Source organism: Chiloscyllium plagiosum, chromosome 8 (assembly GCF_004010195.1).
Source record: "Chiloscyllium plagiosum isolate BGI_BamShark_2017 chromosome 8, ASM401019v2, whole genome shotgun sequence".
In the NCBI taxonomy this organism is placed as follows: domain Eukaryota; kingdom Metazoa; phylum Chordata; class Chondrichthyes; order Orectolobiformes; family Hemiscylliidae; genus Chiloscyllium; species Chiloscyllium plagiosum.
In genome coordinates, this window is record NC_057717.1 from 13,413,565 (window position 1) to 13,432,406 (window position 18,842).

Genomic DNA, 18,842 nt, shown 5'->3' on the forward strand with positions numbered 1-18,842 from the left:
AAAAAGTAAAAGAATGCTGAACGCAAATGTTGGCCTTTTAGAGAATGAAAACGGCGGGGTAGGAATGGGAAACGCAGAGGTAATGCCATCACTTCTTGCTTTCACAGTGGAAGATAATTTCGTCCCAAAATTTACGACAACTGCAAAGGATCTTGCTGGAAGTACGATGCTGAGGGAAAAAAGGTATTAAATACATTGATGGGATTAGAAGGAGGTCAGGCTCTCGACTTGCAGTCTATTATATTAAAGGAGGGAAGAGCAGAGGTACCTAATGTGTTAGTTACGATATTCAAAAAAATCCTTTGATTCTGGAACTGTGCTGTACTATTGGAAAATTAATAATGTGACACTCGTATTCAAAACAAGAGATTGGGAAAAAATGACAAACTGTAGACCAGTGAGTTTTAAGTCTGTGGTGGGGAAGTTTCTTCAGTCAACCATAACGTAGGAAATAACTGAACATTTGGAAAAACAAAGATCAGTTCACCACTGTCAGCACGGTTTCATGATGGGCAGGTTGTGCTTGACATACCTGCTGGTGTTCTTTGAGAACGTACCCAACAATGTGGATAATTGGGATACAGCAACTGCTGTACATCTAAACGTCAGAAGGCATTTGACAAGGACTGATCTGGCAGGTTAGATCCCGGGGGTTAAGGGTAGAATATTGAATTGGAAAAAAGATTGGCTTACAGACAGAAAGCAGAGCATCGGTATAACTGGTCTTTCTCTGACGAACTGAAACTAGTGAGGTGCTGCAGGTTTCAGTTCTCAGACCTCAACTGTTTACAATCAATCCAAATGACTTGGAAGGAGAGACAGAGTGTAGCAACTATGTTCACAGATGGTACTAAACTAGGTGGCAAACAGGCTGTAATACGGAAATAAAGAGTTTACTGATGAATATTAGAAATTGGGGCAGATGGCGTTTAATGTGGATAAGTGCAAAGTTGAATTTCCTTCCGCCACTCCTAATTTCTATGTTCTTGTGTTGCTCCGTCTGCAATTCTTTGAATTTTATTCATTGTTGGTGGTTGGGGTGACATGAGTCAAGGATTTTGGTCAAGGGAGGTGCAGGTTGCTCTGTGTGTCGGGAACAAGACATTAATGTGGAGAAAAGACCGCAGTCAGGCTTTGTTGATTCCCACAGCAGGCCTGGCACCCAGTTGGTCTATCCCTGCTCTTTGTTCCTGATGTTTAATTGCTTGGAGTAAACCACATCAAAATGTTGCAGTCAGACAGACAGTCCGTAATTAACATACCCATTTCATAATAAAGAGACAAATTACAATTCCGATCAGAAGTAAATACTTAGCAATTCTTTTGAGATTTCAATGACTATTTGCTGCAACTTCATTCTGGGAAGTGAGTGACGGGACTGCAAAACACTTTAGCATTGTTGCAACTTTATTGTTTATATTGAGTAAAGATATTACATTATCAACACTGTTGGAAAGTGTCATACTGTACATCTTATGAAAAATATTTTGAATTATTATAAAAGAATACAAACATTGAAAAGATTAGAAAATGAAGATGTGAAGAGGATATAAGTCTTTAAAGAGGTTAGGGGAACGGGCAAATATTGGTCTTTGGATCATAGTTGAGAAACTGTGTCTGTGTTTGATCAAGTTGGAGAGTTGAATGAAAAAATTGTATTATTTCAATGAACAGATTACGAAACGGACGCACGAGGAATGGGGAATCTGGATCATAAAACAAACCTTTGTATCAATATCACATTTTTCAGAATACAGTATAAATCTTGAAATATTTTAGAACCAAATACATTTAGAAATAGGAAAGTTTTTCTACAGTTTACAGATTAATGGTGACACCACTTTCACTTTATAAGTATGTCTCCTTTTTATTGAGACTACGAGTAAGGGGAAAGCCTGCTCTCTGATCACCCTATGCATACCCCCCATGCTGTTAAACACCTCCACCAGGAGCACCTCTCAACCTTATTTGCTTAACAGTAAAATCAAGTAAATCAAGCCTCTCTTCAGTTTGAGTACTCTCTTGTCTTAATACTTCAGAAATGTATCACATTTATATGTGTTACATTTTTCATCAGCGATTGATCTGTGCACCTGAACAGTTGGTTTATACCCTCCTGTAACCTCACACTTTCCTCCTCACTGTGAACCACTAGCTCATCTTTCTGTCATCCACAACATTATTTATCATTTCCCCAAACTCTATCCCTCCCATTCTCATTATCATCATTTATGAAGTTCACTACTTAGCCTTGATTTTCTCCCCGTTCTCTTGTTATTCTTATTTTTGTGAATTTACAGCATAATGCAGTTGAGGTTTTTAATGAGGGAGCCACGAATGTTATTTTGGACATGAAGCTGAATTCGCCTTTTAATATTATGCCCTTCTCTATGATTTATTCATAAGGCTTGTACGTAATTAATATTGGATTAGGTTTCTGTGGCTTTCCCTGCAACATTTGGGTTTTACGTGGACCTGGGTAATGTTCTTTGTATCATTCCTGCAATAGTCAGAGCTGAAGGAACTTTCCGTGTGTACGATGAACACAGATTCACAATTTTGTATGAAAGAATTACAGTCATGAGGATAAAGATTCAATTAAATTCTATGTTTAGAATCGTGGCAGGAGATTAAATCGTATCGTAAAGACACTTCGAATTGGGAACAAATTATTAAAACTTCCATTTTTCTTCACATTGTCATAACAGTTTCACATAATGTTCTTAGAGCAGCATGGATCTTACAGCTGCTCCTGGGATTGCAGGCAGTTAAATATTTAATCTAGTCTTTTTTGCTGTTGATATGATTATTGTAGTTTATTAATTTAACATCATTTTTTTCTATTTTGTTTCATTTACATAAAAAAAACTCACAATTTTCTTTCAAACGGACTTCTGTTTTAAAAGAGCTTTTTAAGGGTGGTTTACAAATGGAAGGAAAAGTCTACTTCTATTTTAAAAAGGTTTCTTTTATTACACTGCAAATGTGTTTTTGCTTTGAAAAATTAATCAGCTCTTTTTAAAATACGGAGTTGTACCTTCCTTCCGGAGAGTCCTACACGTTTTCAGCTCGGGAGGAGACTAATTTCTTCTCGGGATTTATTGAAGAGAAATATTTTTATTGTTTTAATTAGCTAAATGGTTGATTTTGTTTAACTTTTATATGTTTGATACACATATGTATATATTTTTCGATTTTTTAACGTTATTGTCTGTAGGTGATGAAAATAACATATATATAAGTTGTCAATAACAATCCTGCTTTTAGGCGTAATGTTCTGAAGGCCATATATAAGGTACAGAGAGAGATGGCCGAGGATTTAGAAAAAGCATTATCTAGCAAGTCAGTTAGATAGTTGGGTGTCTGTCAGGAAAGATAAGAAAGTAGTTCAAATGTCTCCGGTGGCTATTCCTCCATCAAAATGCTTTTCCGCTTTTAGAACAGCTGAAGGGCTTTGTCTCTCTGAGGAAAATGGAAGAGCAATCAATTATTGGACAATTGGAATGATTCTTATGTTCAGCAGTGTTTGAGGAGATTTAGTAGAATTATTGCATCAGTCGACTTTTCTATCAGGGGCATTAACAGAAGATTCTGGGGCAGTGATCGGTAATTCAGGATGCTTTGTTGATTTCCCTGTGCGAAGATTAAGAACGCCTCGAAACTTTTCAAGCACGTTGTTAAAGGTGAGATTGAGCAGAGAAACATTATTGTAGATAATCCTGGCCCTGCATTCATGAACACCAACTAGCCACGAAATGACATGACCAGCTATCCCTAGTAGCCACACACGCAGACGACAAGCAACATGAATTCGACTGGGACAACACTACCATTATAGGGCAAGCCAAACAAAGAACAGCCAGGGAATTCCTAGAAGCATGGCACTCATCCACAAACTCCATCAACAAACACATCGACCAGGACCCAATATACCGGCCACTACAGCGGACAGCTGAAACTGACAACCGGAAGCGGCAGGGACAGGCCACGATAAATGCCGGAGGAAACACCACAGAAGCGCGTCACAGGAGGCTCCCAAGCACTGCGGATGTCACCTAGACAAGGGACGAAACGTTTGCAACACAAACTTCCAGCTCGGCGAACAGAACCACAGCAATTACAGAAAATTGGTTGAGAGATGTTCAAGTCGAGAGTGTAGTTCTGGGAAAGCACAGCAGGTCAGGCAGCATGTGAGGAGCAGGAAAGTCAACGTTTTGGGCAAACGCCTCTCATCAGGAATGGGCTGATGAAAGGCTTTTGCTTGAAACATCGATTTTCCTGCTCCTCGGATGCTGCCTGACCTGCTATGCTTTTCCACCACCACACTCTCGACTCCAATGTCCACCATCCGCAGTCCTCACTTTCGCCTGAAAGATGTTCAAGACTGGCAATTCAATGTTCCAGGTGTGAAGAGTCATAGAAGTGATGGAAACAGACATGCCGGGGGGAGGGGGGGGGGGGGTGCAGGGAGGGGGAGGTCTGCCATTTTTGATTAAGGAACAAATTATTGCTGTAACTGGGGAAGATATTTATGAAATATTATCCAGTTAAAATATGAATGTAGTATTAAAAACAACAAAATAAAGTTCAGTTTGAACAGATTGCACTAAATGCTCATTTGTGACAAATCGTCCAATGAAAATACATTCGTTGAAATTAAAAATAAGAAAGGAAAGAGCATGATGATTGTATTGTACCATGTGCTCTCCAACAGTAAGAAAGAAATTGAGAAACAAACATGTAGGGAGATCGCGGATATATTTAAGCTTAATAAGGTTGTAATAATGGGGGATTTGAATTTTCTAAAAATTGATTGGGACGAACACACTGTTAACTGGTTGAATGGTGAAGAATTTGTCAAATGTGTTCACGAACATTTTCTTCATCAATATGCGGATGATTCAAACAGAGAAAGAGCTAAACTCGGCTTTCTTTTGTGCAATAGGCTGGGCAAGTGACTGAAGTAAACGTGAGGGAATATTTTGGGTTTTGCAATCATAACTCTATTAGTTTCATAACACCACACTCTCGACTCTAATATCCACCATCCGCAGTCCTCACTTTCGCCTGAAACATGTTCAAGACTGGCAATTCAATGTTGCATGTGTGAAGAGTCATAGAAATGATGGAAACAGACATGCGGGGGGGAGGGGGGCATGGAGGGGGAGGTCTGCCATTTTTGATTAAGGAACAAATTATTGCTGTAACTGGGAAAGATATTTATGAAATATTATCCAGTTAAAATATGCATGTAGTATTAAAAATAACAAAATAAAGTTAAGTGTGAACAGATTGCACTAAATGCTCATTTGTGACAAATCGTCCATTGAAAATACATTCGTTGAAATTAAAAATAAGAAAGGAAAGAGCATGTTGATTGTATTGTACCATGTGCTCTCCAACAGTAAGAAAGAAATTGAGAAACAAACATGTAGGAGATCGTGGATATATTTAAGCTTAATAAGGTTGTAATAATGGGGAATTTGAATTTTCTAAAAATTGATTGGGACGAACACACTGTTAACTGGTTGAATGGTGAAGAATTTGTCAAATGTGTTCACGAACATTTTCTTCATCAATATGCGGATGATTCTAACAGAGAAAGAGCTAAACTAGGCTTTCTTTTGTGCAATAGGCTGGGCAAGTGACTGAAGTAAACGTGAGGGAATATTTTGGGTTTTGCAATCATAACTCTATTAGTTTCATAATGGTTATGGAAAATAATAAGCCTTTCATTAATGTTTGCTTTAATTGGAGTACCATAAATTTTAATGGCATGGGACAAGGACTTTGCAAGTTTAATTGGAGTAGACTGTTAGCAGGTGAAACGATGTCTGACAAGTGGGGGGGATTCAACAGTGTGACGACGGGAATTGAGAGTCATTATGTCCCAGTTAGAGTGAAGGGTAATGCTGGTATTGAGCTTTTGTTCAAGAATCAAAGGAAACATTACTTTAGATAGACAACTTTATTCAATTTTATCTCTTAGTCAATATAAAGAGTGTGGGCATTATCTGCTATTTGTCAATCTCTTGACCCATTTGCTCAAGATCCTTTTGTATTCTTAGAAAACCTTCTTCTCTGTCCACTTTGCCACCAGTTTTGGTGTCATCCGCAAACTTATGAACTGTGCCTTCGATATTCTCACGCAAATAATTTACATAAAAGACAAACCATGAAAACCCAGAACCAACCTTTGTGGATCACTGCTGGGCACAAGCCTTCAGCCCGAAAAGCAACCACCCAACATTACTCTCTGTCTCTTGTCATTGCACCAATTGAAAGAGCTGGAGAGAAACCCCACAGTTTTGGCAGTATCGGAGCAGAGAAAAATGGAATTAACTCTTCTTGAGTATAACATAATTTGTTCAGAACAGGTTCATATAAGACTCTATATGTTAACTCTGTTTCTCTGCCCAGATCCTGCATCATCAGTTGCATTCCTCCATCATTTTGCATTTGTATTTCAGATTTCCACTATCTCTAATATTTTGCTTTTTCTTGATTGCTCTGGATGTTGAACCCGATTATATTTGGACAATATGCTCCATTCCTGTTCCGATCACTGGTGCCAATGACACATATATTGCACTGGAGTCTGTTTCTTCTTTAAGTTCTGAAAACAAATGCGCAGATCCCATCAAAGTGATTTTGCTTTAAAAGGCCTTTTAGAGACAGCTACACTTGATGAAAAAATAGGCATAGTTTATTAATTATGATATTGTCTGCGCGTTTTATATCTAAACTTGTCTCCTCAGTCTCTAAATATTTTCAATATATTTCTCTGAATAAGTACAATAAAGGTGGTTGTCATGCAGCCCATCATCTCTGTGCCAGCTCGGTATGAGCTGTATTCTCACTCTTACTCTGCTGTAACTATCTATAACGAAATACAATTTGTTATCTATGTCTGTTTTTATTTCTGAATATCCCGTCCAGATATAAACAATCTTAACAACCCGTATAACCCGTGATTAAACAGTCGATATATAAAATCTAACTATGTACTTTACATTTAAAATTGCCCTCTTCCATTCACACTGTTGTTCAACATTCCATATACCAGAGGTCATCTGTTATCTTGCTCTGCATTGAATTTCATTCCATTTGTCAGAAACAGTGATGGCTGAATGCTCGTGACTGGGAGTTATTGATGCACTCCCCTCAGGTCCCTTCAGCCACTGGCCGCAGCCCTTTCTGTCTCATAGCCAATATAATATTCTTTCCATCCCTTACTCATTAATTCATTACTTTTAATAAACAAGGTAATTGTACATGGTTATGGACCAGGCCCGACCCGTCACAACATTCTTAAGCACGTAGCCCAGTCCGTAATGTTGCCATTTGTTGAAGGTAAGTGTATAGTGGATATTCCCAGAGTGAATTAGTTGGTCTGACTGCTGACTTTTAAACAAACAGAATGTATTTGCAAAAATAAGGAGTGAAACACAACGAATCGAAAATAACGTACCTGAATAATTCATCCAATCCAAAACTGACAGGCTATCTCCAATGAATGATGCTGATCCAAATTACTTGCAACAATCCTAATAAACATACCCTTGAGCACAAAGCGTAAAAATTACACAAAAAATGCTTATAGGTTACAAGGTCAGAGGGCTGAAGGAGGAGGAGATCGTCCAGCTTCAACACTGAACCTGACTCAACTAACTCTCGAACTGAACTGACTTGTGCAGCTGGAGAGCTGGCCACATCCCCGTGATTGCACGAGTTTTTTAAAGGCTTGAAAGCCTTCTGTCCGAGGCATTATCTGTTATGTTAAAAACAAAGGACCCCAATGAAGCACTCAATATTGAGACATGTTGGAACCTTGGGATGTTTAGAACCTCTCTGAAAAAAAAAACATGGACAACATAACCTTATAAAGAGACCCTCTGTGTGACAACTCCCCCAATATAAAACCGAATCTTCAATATCCAAAGATGGCTTCAGTTTTCAAAACCACCAAAAATAGTGATTCGTACTCAAAAATGCGAATATACATTTGTTACAATACGCATGCGAACAGGCACAACTACATCCAGATTCAGTATGTAGTACTTCCATCATACATGAGATGTGAAGTTTGAACCTTGATCTCACTGTATCTCCATTGGTAGTCCGTATCTATTTTTTTTAAAAAAAGACTAATTCCTTTGCAATTCTTTTAGCTATGATACTGCACCTTGGGATGGCCTGTGCAAGTCTAGTTGATGGATCCATTATTGTTAACAAATACCGGTGTCCACTTTTTAGTTTGTGGTCGGGGACCGAGCCAATCAATTAAGACTCCGGTAACAGGTTACTCAAATGCCGGAATATTTAAGAAAGGTGCAGGTTTTATTATGGCTTGTGTTTTTCCAATTACCTGACATGTATGACACTTCTGGCAAAATTCAACTACATCCATTTACAGTCCAGACCAGTAAGATGTGCCTGTATTCAGTCTGTTTTTTTCCTCACTCCTAAACGACTTCTAGGTGGTAGCTCAAGCACCATTCCTCTGCTTTCTGTACCTGCTTTCTGTACCCCATTGGCAATATGATTTTATGAATCTCTTCCCATTTATCATCTCCTTGAATATATGTTAGTCTCCATTTCCTCATTTGGACATCATTTTAAGGTAATAACTCTCAGGTATACATTCAAAATTCCTAACGTATATGCTTTTTGATACAACTGCTTTAAACTTTTATCATTCTGCTGTAACTCAATTAGTCTAGCTGAGCACAAAATATTTACATGATCACCTATTTGCTCCGGTATTGGCTCAACTTTCTAATGGAACAAAGTATCTATTCATGCCTCCTAAGCTTCCTTTTATTTACATTTTTGGTGTTTTATGTTTCAACGTGACATTGGGACTTTGTTACCCATAATCAGGAAAGTTTCCAGGATAAGACTCCGACATTGATTCAGTTGCCTGCGTCTCCACTGGCGTTTCAACCAGAGTAGCAGTAATCCTACGACTGAATCAGCTATACTTTCTGCAAGGACAAGTTTTATTCCTAGAGCTGAGAGTTTTTCCAATACCCCTACCATAAATTCCCCACACTTGTCTGGACACGCTATGCTCACTTTACATACTTTTGCACCACTTGCCTCATGGTGAATTCCCTTTAGCAGTACCTTTCCTGGAAATAGTCCTTCAGGAGTACACATCTCCTTATCTTATCATAGACGATCCTGTATCTCTTAATATTGCATCCTCTTTTCCTGCCCTATGTGAATACAATTTCCCTTTGCAGGTATATTTTCTAAGCAGATCTGGCACTTCCTCCTTAACAAACCTCCAATCTGCTTGTACACTATGATGCAGCTTTCTCGCTTCAACTATGCTTTCTGTTACCGCTCCAACAAAACTCCCAGACTTATCCCTTTTTCCTGCGTCTGTGTTTTTTTTTTTCTGAACCCACAAAAACAGTGATTTCATGTGACATAATTTATTGTAATAAAAGCACCAGAGCCTGTTATCTTCTTTGCCTCCTTCAAATATTGCCTTTTTACCCTGTGATAAGTTATCAGGATCTTCACTGAGATCTACGTCTCCTTCTCTACGTGGGGATTTCTCCTTGCCCCAATTTCTATCCATCATGGACTCTGGAAGCCAAAACAAGTTTTATAACCATAATCACTAGTCATGATCATCAGCCACTTCAGCTGCCAGTCTTGCCTTTATAACTCTATGATCTTCCAAATGAGTTTGCACTATGTGAATGCTTAAACTCATCCACATTAATTGTATCTCGTAGGTTTGCTCTCTTTTTAAAGCTCTTATCCATCTCTCAAAATTACTTTTTTTGATCCTTTCAAACTCAATATGGGTTCGACCAGGATCCTTCCTTAAATTCCTCACTGGGTTCGACCAGGATCCTTCCTTAAATTCCTCACGATGTCTGTAGGCTTTTGGCACATGCTCATATGTATATTTTCCTCTCCTCATACTCCCCAGATCCCTCCTCCGATAGTGTTGCGCATACCTGACAAGCTCGACCTACACGCCTTCTTTGGGTCAACAAAACCTACATGGCCACTGGCCACTGAAATTCTTTAGCCACTTTGTGTCCACCTCTGTCGCTCAAATGCTCCCTCTTTTTCTTTCTCTCCTGCTGAAGCTATTTATTATTTTTTCTCTTTCCTCTGCTAAACCTATTCGTTATCTTTCTTTCTCTTCTGATTTTAGTCATAGCTCAAACTGCTTCATATCTGCTTATAACTCAAGCTGCTTCTTTTGCGATCGAAGCTTACTCATCTCCACAGATCCTAATGGAGTTTCCAGCAAATTGGAATGCTGAGCTACTGCTGCAATCATCTCATCTTTCCTCACATTAGACGGGAGCTTCAACTCCCTTTGTCTACTAATTCCAGCGTCTTGGACTTATGTGCATTTTGTTTAGACCCTGTTTACAAAAATCAAGGACAACATAACCTTGTAAAAGGACTGGCTTTGTGAGGACATGCCACATTTGGCTTTGGACTGAATTCCAAAAATGTAAGTCTTACTGCTTTGAACCCAATATAATGTATTAAGGTGTTTGTTAGTTTACATAAAACAATGCTCAATCATGTTGTGTGTTGAAGATTCAGCATTGTCACGAGTGGAATGTCAAGACAGACCCACACTTCCTGTGTATGGTCACGGCAAATATATCCACTGAGAATCTGTTGCTTGGCGCCTGTTCTAGTCGAGGAGAGACCAGCATGGAAACCACATCCAGATTGTGATTTTTTTTGTGGATGGTCATGGTGGAGCGTTCAGGTGGTTACAGTATTGCAAATGAACAACACAGCAGAATCATCTAGCCTGAGATAAGAAAACGTCCATAATTCTCCCTCACACCTAACTTCACGAGAGCAATTTTTGATGGGAGATGTGACCATTAGCCAGCAATGTCAACATTCAATTTAATCCAGTTGTTATTTCGAACTGAATGGAGTTATCTGGATCTGTTTGTTCTGTGACTGTGATTGATGTCAGTCTCCATGGATCCTAATTATGTCACTGGATGGTTTTCCTGTACTATTTGTACGTGGCTTCTTCCAATGCTTTATCCCATTATTGCTGCAGATGCATCGCCAGCAACACTGACAATGATTAGTAGTTGCAGAAACAGAACTATTGTCTTCAGTTTCAATTCATTCTCCACACATTTCAGAACCGCCCACAACCTCGCCTTCACAAACATCTGAGAACAAGACTGTTCACAATCCCGAAGTACCCATTTGCCCCGAATTGATTTATGTCTTGGTATTCTCTCCATCGCCAAAGCTACCCACTATCAGCTCCATGATATCCCCGACCCCATCTTGACGTCAGTGTGGGTGCTAAATAAACCATTATCTATACATTGGTAAAAATCAGACCTTATGGTTCCTGTTCTCTTCTAATCACTCTTTCCGTTACAAACGTTTCCATCAAAATCCTTCTTGTCTGTAAAGTAAATTCATGACAGGGACACTGTGTCAGTGTAGAAATGTCGCTGGCCCAGGTGCCTACACTATGGACACTGTTTCAAATCCTATCTCAGATGATGACAGAACTTTAATTAAAATTACAGGAAGTGGAAGTAAAAGAGAATTTTACTAATATAATCCCACCAGCACTTTGTCAATAAGTTTATTTATTTCACTGTTATCCTTTGGTGAAGACATCTCGCATTATTGCCTGATCTGCATGAAGACTAACGTCAGATCCAATACCTTAAGGAATGGCCTCACAGTAAAAGGCAATTAGTGAGGTCCACAAATGCTGCTCTGCCAGTGATGCAGACATCCCATGGAATAACAACATGAAAGGTAGAGGGAAAACATACAAATAATGATACTAGAGATCAGAAACAAAAGGAACGAGTAAGTGCCAGAGAAACTGAACAGACTTGTCAGCCTCAGGTCGAGAGAAAAATAGAAGTGACATTTCACGTCCAATCACCATACATCAGAACTGAATGCAGTTGGGAAATAGTGTGTTTCATGTTGATGACAGGGATGGCTGTTGTGAAAGGGAGAAGGAGTGAGTTGACTAGATAGAGAAATAGAGAAGTAGAGAGAAAGAAGCAAACAGAGGGATTGTTGATGATCAGCTGAAATGGAAATAAAAATCCAGATTAATCTTATTCATTTTTCTCCTGTTCTCATGCCCATGTAAGGTGTACATCAAAGTCCCAGTTTGAAGTGAGTTATGTCCCTTTGTCTCTCTTCCTTGAGTGTGATCATCTTCTTTTATTCAGTAATGGGGTGCTGGGTCTGTATTTAATTCCCTTTCATCGTTGTCCTTGAGAAGGTGTTGGTGAGCCGTCTTATTGACCCACTGCAGTCTGTAGGCTGTAAGTAGTCAGTGCTGAGGTCCGCCCGGCTTCATTTATTTGAGAATTTGTAGTGAGTGATACAACTGAGCGGCTGGCTTGTCCATTTCAAACTACAACTGTGTATTAACCACAGTGCTGTGGGTCTGGAGTCACATGTACGTCCGACCGGGTGAAGATGGTAAATTTCCTTCCCTGAAGTGCATTAATGTGCCAGGTAGGACAAACACAATGGTTTCATTGTTTCATTTGATTTTCAATTCCTGATATTTTATTGAATACAAATTCCAACATTTGCCGTCGTGGGATTCGAATCCGGGGTCTGGGTCATCACCTGGGTCCCTGGGCTAATATTCTAGGGATAATACATCACCTCCTCAGCATCTCCAATCATCTACAATGGCAATAGTGGTGTTGCTGTTGGCGTGGCTGTGCTTAGACAGTACGTGGGGAGCTGTGAACAGATTTTCTCTCCTTTATGAGGAATGATCTCCTTGCCACAATGAGACAGAATAAAGGTGATACACCAGACTAATCCCTGCGGTGAAGGGACCATGAGGAGAGAATGAAGGAAATGAGTGTTTAATCTGTAATGCGACAAAAGAATAAAAAGTGATTGCAATAAAACTTGAGCGTTATGGACCAACATGCATTATTTTCAAAACTAAACATTGATATCGTGAAATACTACGTGTTTCCCGCAATATATGTTTTCACATTTGGACAAATATATGATAGGGAAGGTTACCAAGGATATGGGCCAAGTGCAGGAAAATGGGGTTAGCATGGAAAAACATTTTAGTCGGAATGGTCTAGTTTGGGCTAAAAGGCCTGTTGTACGCTATGACTCTGTGATAGTTTACATGTCTCCGTGGAGCCCCCATGTTGGTTGAGAGACAGCTCCAGGTTCTGATCAAACTGGCTCCGTCTCAATGTACAGTTGGAGTGAGTCCCTGCACTGAGCATCATGTTGTTCACAAACTTGTCAGCAGCCACATTCTGACAGGGTTGGTCATTCTCAAAAGATTCTGACCTCCACGCAGAAGACTAGCCTGTCTTCTCAGACATGGAAGATGCCTCCTTGAGACGTGTTACAAACCATCCGCTGTGCCTTCTTACCATCAGCAAACCATGTTAATGTAACACGCGTGAAACATTAGCAATGGAGCCAGGAGGCACAACATGGAGCAGTCTGTCTGTGCAGTCTCTGCTTCATTGGTTTGTAGTGTTGCAGCATCAATGGCATCCTCCTATTTCAGTATCACAGTTTGGAGAGGATGAATGGCCTTTTCTGTTCGTGTGTCAATGTTTCGGGTGGCTGAATGTCCTCTCCCTCGTTCCAGGGAAGAGGTTCATTACTGGGTGACCCGTAGTAGCTCCTTACCAGCGTGTTGTGCTGACTAGATTCCTTATCTTCCTGTGTAACAATAGACAAACAGGAGGCTGGAAGAACCAGCAAGCCAGGACGCATCAGGAGGTGGTGAAGTCAACATTTCAAGTATACCCGTTCTTCAGGACTTCAGGTGTGGGTAGGGGGAGCTGCAGATAAAGAGGGGAGGGAGTGGTTGGGGTGGAGAGAGCAGCAGGATGGTGAGGTAAGGGATAGGTGGACACTAGTGGGTGCAACCTGGTTGGTCGATGAGAGGAATGATTCCAGTTGGGAGGTCGAAGACGGGGTCATTTGGTGGAATGGAAGGTTGGAGGCGGGTCTGGAAAGGGAGTAGGGCCATTGCTGGGAAGGTTATTTCAAATTGGAGAACTCAATGTTAAGTCCTCCAGGCTATAGGCTAACCAGGCAGAAGGTAAGATGTTGTTCGTCCAATTTGCGGTCTGACACACTGTGGCAACAGAGGAGGCCAAGGATGGTCATGTTGGAAAGGAATTGGGAAGGTGTATTGAAATGGGTGGTGACTTGGAATCCAGGTCGGCCGCTGTGGGCCCGGCCGTGATGTTCGGTGAAATGAGCCCTTAGTTTACGTTTCTCTCCCCGATGTAAAGAAGACCACATCAGGTGCACCTGACGCAGTAAACTATGTTGAAGGAGAGGCAGGTGACATTGTTTTACGTCGAAGGACTGTTTGGGGCCTTGGATAAGGTGAGGGAGGTTATTTGCCAGCAGGTGATGCATTTTCTTTCATCTGCAGGATCAGTTGCCAGTGGGTATTGGCGGGTTTGGTGGGGAGTGTGGCAAGAACCACAATTAGCGAAGGGATTGGTCCTTGTGGAAGATGTGCCAGGTGATGTGATCCAACCTAATTTCCTGTATCTGGTACTCTTGATACGGTCTTCTCTACATTAGGGAGCCCAAATGTAAATTAAGATGAATGCTTTGCTGAGCATCTCAGCTGGGCCTGTAAGGGCTGACCTGACCTCCCAATCACCTCCTATTTCAATTCCCCCTCCCACTCCATTTCCGACATGGCCATCCTTGACCACCTCCATTGCCACAATGAAACAAAGCACAAATTGGAGGAACAACACTTCATATTCTACCAGTGTAACTTACAGACCGGGAGACTCAACATTGAATTCTCCAATATCTAGTAACCTCCCTTCCAATCCCCCGACTCCCTTCCCAGCCCCTCCCCTTCCATTCCTTTGATCAACCCATCTTCCAGCTGTCAACTGGATTCATTTCTCCCATTGACCAACCCAGTGGTACCCTCTACCTGTGTTCCCCACCTCACCACGCCGCGTCCACCTACTCCTGCACCTCGACTCTTTATCTGTACACACCCTTACCCCCACCCCCAGTCAGGAAGAAAGCTTACCCCCAAGGAGTGGACTTCTTCTCCTGATGCTGCCTGGCCTGTTGTGTTCTTCGAGCCTCCTGCATTCCAAAATTTGTCGTTTTATTTTAAAACCTCTTCTTGTGTAATAGGTAAGATACAGTGAATGGGCTGTGCCTCTTAGCCAATTGCTTCAATGGATTGAATGGCGTTCTCACATTTCTGTGAAACCAGCTTGAGAGACTGAATGAGCTCCTCCTTTTTAGTCCTGTGGAAATGTTTAGGGTCCAGTAGTACTTTTACGTGAATGTTACCTAGACGTTAACAGCATGAGCTTGAATGTTGTCCGGATTTTGATGCTTTATGCGATATTTTCTGAGCATCCTCACTTGTGATCGAATGACGGAGGGTAGGATGTTGCTGAAGCAGCTGAAGATGTTTGTGCCGAGGAAGCTACCCTGAGGATCGCCCACAGAGATATCCAGGGACTGAGAGGATTGATCACCACCAGCCACATAGTGTTCTGAATGGCCCAACCACATGGGAGTTTACAATTGATTCCCATTAGGTTCAATATTATTCAGTCTCCATGACACCTTGCTCAGTCACGCCCTGCCGTGATGTCAGGGCCAGTCATTCTGATGCTGTGTTCATATCTTATGCTCATGTCAAAGGCCAAGGTAAATGTGTGGGGACTGTTTCCTTCTCTCAGAGGGTAGTGACTGATCGGGCCTCTCTACCCCGGACAGCTACATCTCTGAAATGTTTGGGGGAGCAGGGTGGTGTTAATGGATCTTGACACATCAGGGAGTTGAGGGCTAGAAAGAACTGGGCATGGAAGAGAAATTAATGCCAGGAGAGATCAGCCCTGACCTTAATGAAGGGAAGGGGAGGCTTGTCAGGCTATATAGCCTGGTGTTATTCCAGTGTACCACATAGTCCAGTCATTTTGTTGCCTCTTCCATTTCCTGTGTTACTGACTTAAAGTAGCTGAACAGCCTGATACTGTTGTTGCATGATCTAAACTGGGTCTAGTTGTATTGACTCAAGGGATGATTGGCCTCCTCCTGTAACTGTATATCATTGTCCAGGGGCTGAGAAGCCTCATTCTCTTCTGCTGTAACTGAAATCCATATAGACCAGATCTACCACCCTTGGAGAAAGTGAGCACTGCAGATGCTGGAGATCAGAGTTGCAAAGTGTGGCATTGGAAATGCGCATCTGGTCAGGCAGCAGCCAAGAAGCAGGAGTATAGACACCTTGGACATTCCTGATGATAGGCTTATGCTCAAAACGTCGATTTTCATGCCCCTCGAATGCTGCCTGACCTGCTGTGCTTTTCCAGCACCACACGTTTGGGTGTCTACCCCCCCCCCCCCCCCCCTCCCCGCCCCAGTCAACCTTCCTGGTCACGTTAACAAAGAACTTTACCAAATTTGTTCGGCATGAACTTCCACTCAAAAGGCCATGCTTACTATTCGTAATCAAACCCTGTTTTCCGAATGCATGTACATCTTATCCCTCAGACTCTTCTCAAGTAATTTATCTACCACAGATGTTAAGCATACTGGTCTGTATTTCCCAGGCGTTATTTTTCAGTCGTTCTTGAATAAGTGCAGAACATTTGTTATCCTTTATTCTTCTGGGATCTCACCTGTGGTAACTGATGATCAAAATTATCAGCCAGGGCACCCGCAAATTCTTCTCTAGCCTTTTGCAGTGTTCTTGGATATATCTGGTAAGGACCATGAGATTTCTCCAACTTCAAAGATTCTCGTACATCCATTACCTCCTCTACTGTGATATGAACTGTCCCTAAGATATCACCACTAATTTCCCCAAATTCCCATATATTCATGTCTTTCTCCACTGTAAATATCGAGGAGAAATATTTGTTGAGGACATCGCCTATCTCTTATGAAACTACACATACATGTCCACTTTGGACTTTGAGGGATCCTAATCTCTCTTTAGTTAATGCTTTTTCTTTAATTTACTAAAAGTGCCTCTTTGGATTCACCCTGATCTTCTCAGTCAAGGTTATCTCATACCCCCTTTTTGCCCTCCTGATTTCCTTCTTCAGTAAACTCCTATATTCCCTGTACACCTCCAGGTCGCTACCTGAGTCACGCCTCCACATTTTGTTTGGTCAAAGCCTCAACATTTCTTGTTATCCAGGGTTCCTCATTCCTGTCAACTTTCCTTTCACCCTCACAGGAACATATAGATCTTAAACTCCCCCTTGCTGGAGGTCCCTTTGCTTGCAAACAGAGTACTCCGATCAACACCTGAAAACTCCTGTCTGAGTCCATCAAAATTAACTTTTCCCCAATTTAGAACTTGAATCTGTGGAACAATTTTTTCCCTCTGTATTTTAAACGATTTTAAAATTAACAGAACTATGGTCACTGTTCCCAAAGTGCACATCTCCTGTCACCTCACTCACCTGTCCTGACCTATATCGTAAGAGTAGGTCAAATTTTGCCCCTTCCCGATTAGGACTCTCTATATACTGCTTGAGGAAACTTTCCTGATGCACTTAATTGATTCCATCCCATCAAGTCCTTTAATGCTGTGGCAGTTCCAATCTGTGTTATAAAAATTAAAACCCTTATTATGACAACTCGAATGTTCCTGCAAGTCTCCCCAATCTCTCTAGATATTTTTGTTCCTGTAATTCCTGTTGACTGTTTGGGGGCCTATAGTACAACCCCAATAATGTCACCATCCGCTTCTTATTTCTTAGTTCAACCCACAAAGCCTCACTGGATGAATTATCACTTATTTTATCTCTGATCACTGCTGTGATACTCCCTTTGATTAGAAATGCAACTCCCCACCCTCGTTCCACAATCTCTGTCCCTCCTAATGCATTTAACTCTGGTACATTAAGCTGTCAGTCCTACCCATCACTCACCATGATTCTGTATTAGCTAGACAATCCAGCGCCGATTACCTATCCACACCCTGAATTAATCGGCCTTACCTGTCAGCCCTTTTCGCATTGAAATAAATGCAATTTAATCAAAAAGCATTATTTGCTCCCTATCGTGTTCCAGCTTGATCTGTCTCTTCAATGTAATATTTCTGAATACGGTGTCTCCTTCCAGCCTCACACTTGCCTCCCTGCTGTTGAGGATACAACATCCTGCCAATCTCGTTTAAACACTCCCTTGTAGCACGAGCAAAACTGGCTGCGAAGATATTGGCCCCCCGTCCAGGGCATGTGCCACCAGTCCCTCTTGAACAGGTCAAGTCTGTCACAGAAAAGCGTCCAATGATCTAAATATATGAATCCCTCCCCCTGCACCAATTCTTTAGTCACATATTTATCTGCCATATCCTCCCATTCTTACCTTCACTAGATCATGACACTGGAAGTTATCAGATGATTACCACTGTCAAGGTCCTGGTTTTTAACTTTTCTTCGAGTTCTCAGTAATCACTCTGTAGGACCACATTCCTATGACTACCTGTGTCATTTGTGCCAACGTGCACAATGACTTCTAGCAGCTCACCACCCGATCCCCCCCCCCACCCCCGAGAACGTTCAGCACACACTCAGAGACATCCTGGACCCTGACACCTGAGAGGCAACGCACCATCCTGGTTTGCCGTTTGAGGCTACAGAATCTCCTATCTCTAAGACCCTGTTTACTTTATCCTTTCCCATTGCTCCCCAGACCCAGTCGTAATGCACCTAAGCTGGCGACTGCTGCTTTCCCCGAACGGTCATTTCCTGACACCCATCCCGCAACACCACAAAATCAGTAACCAAAATGGTCTACTTGTTTTCGAGAGGAATGGCCAC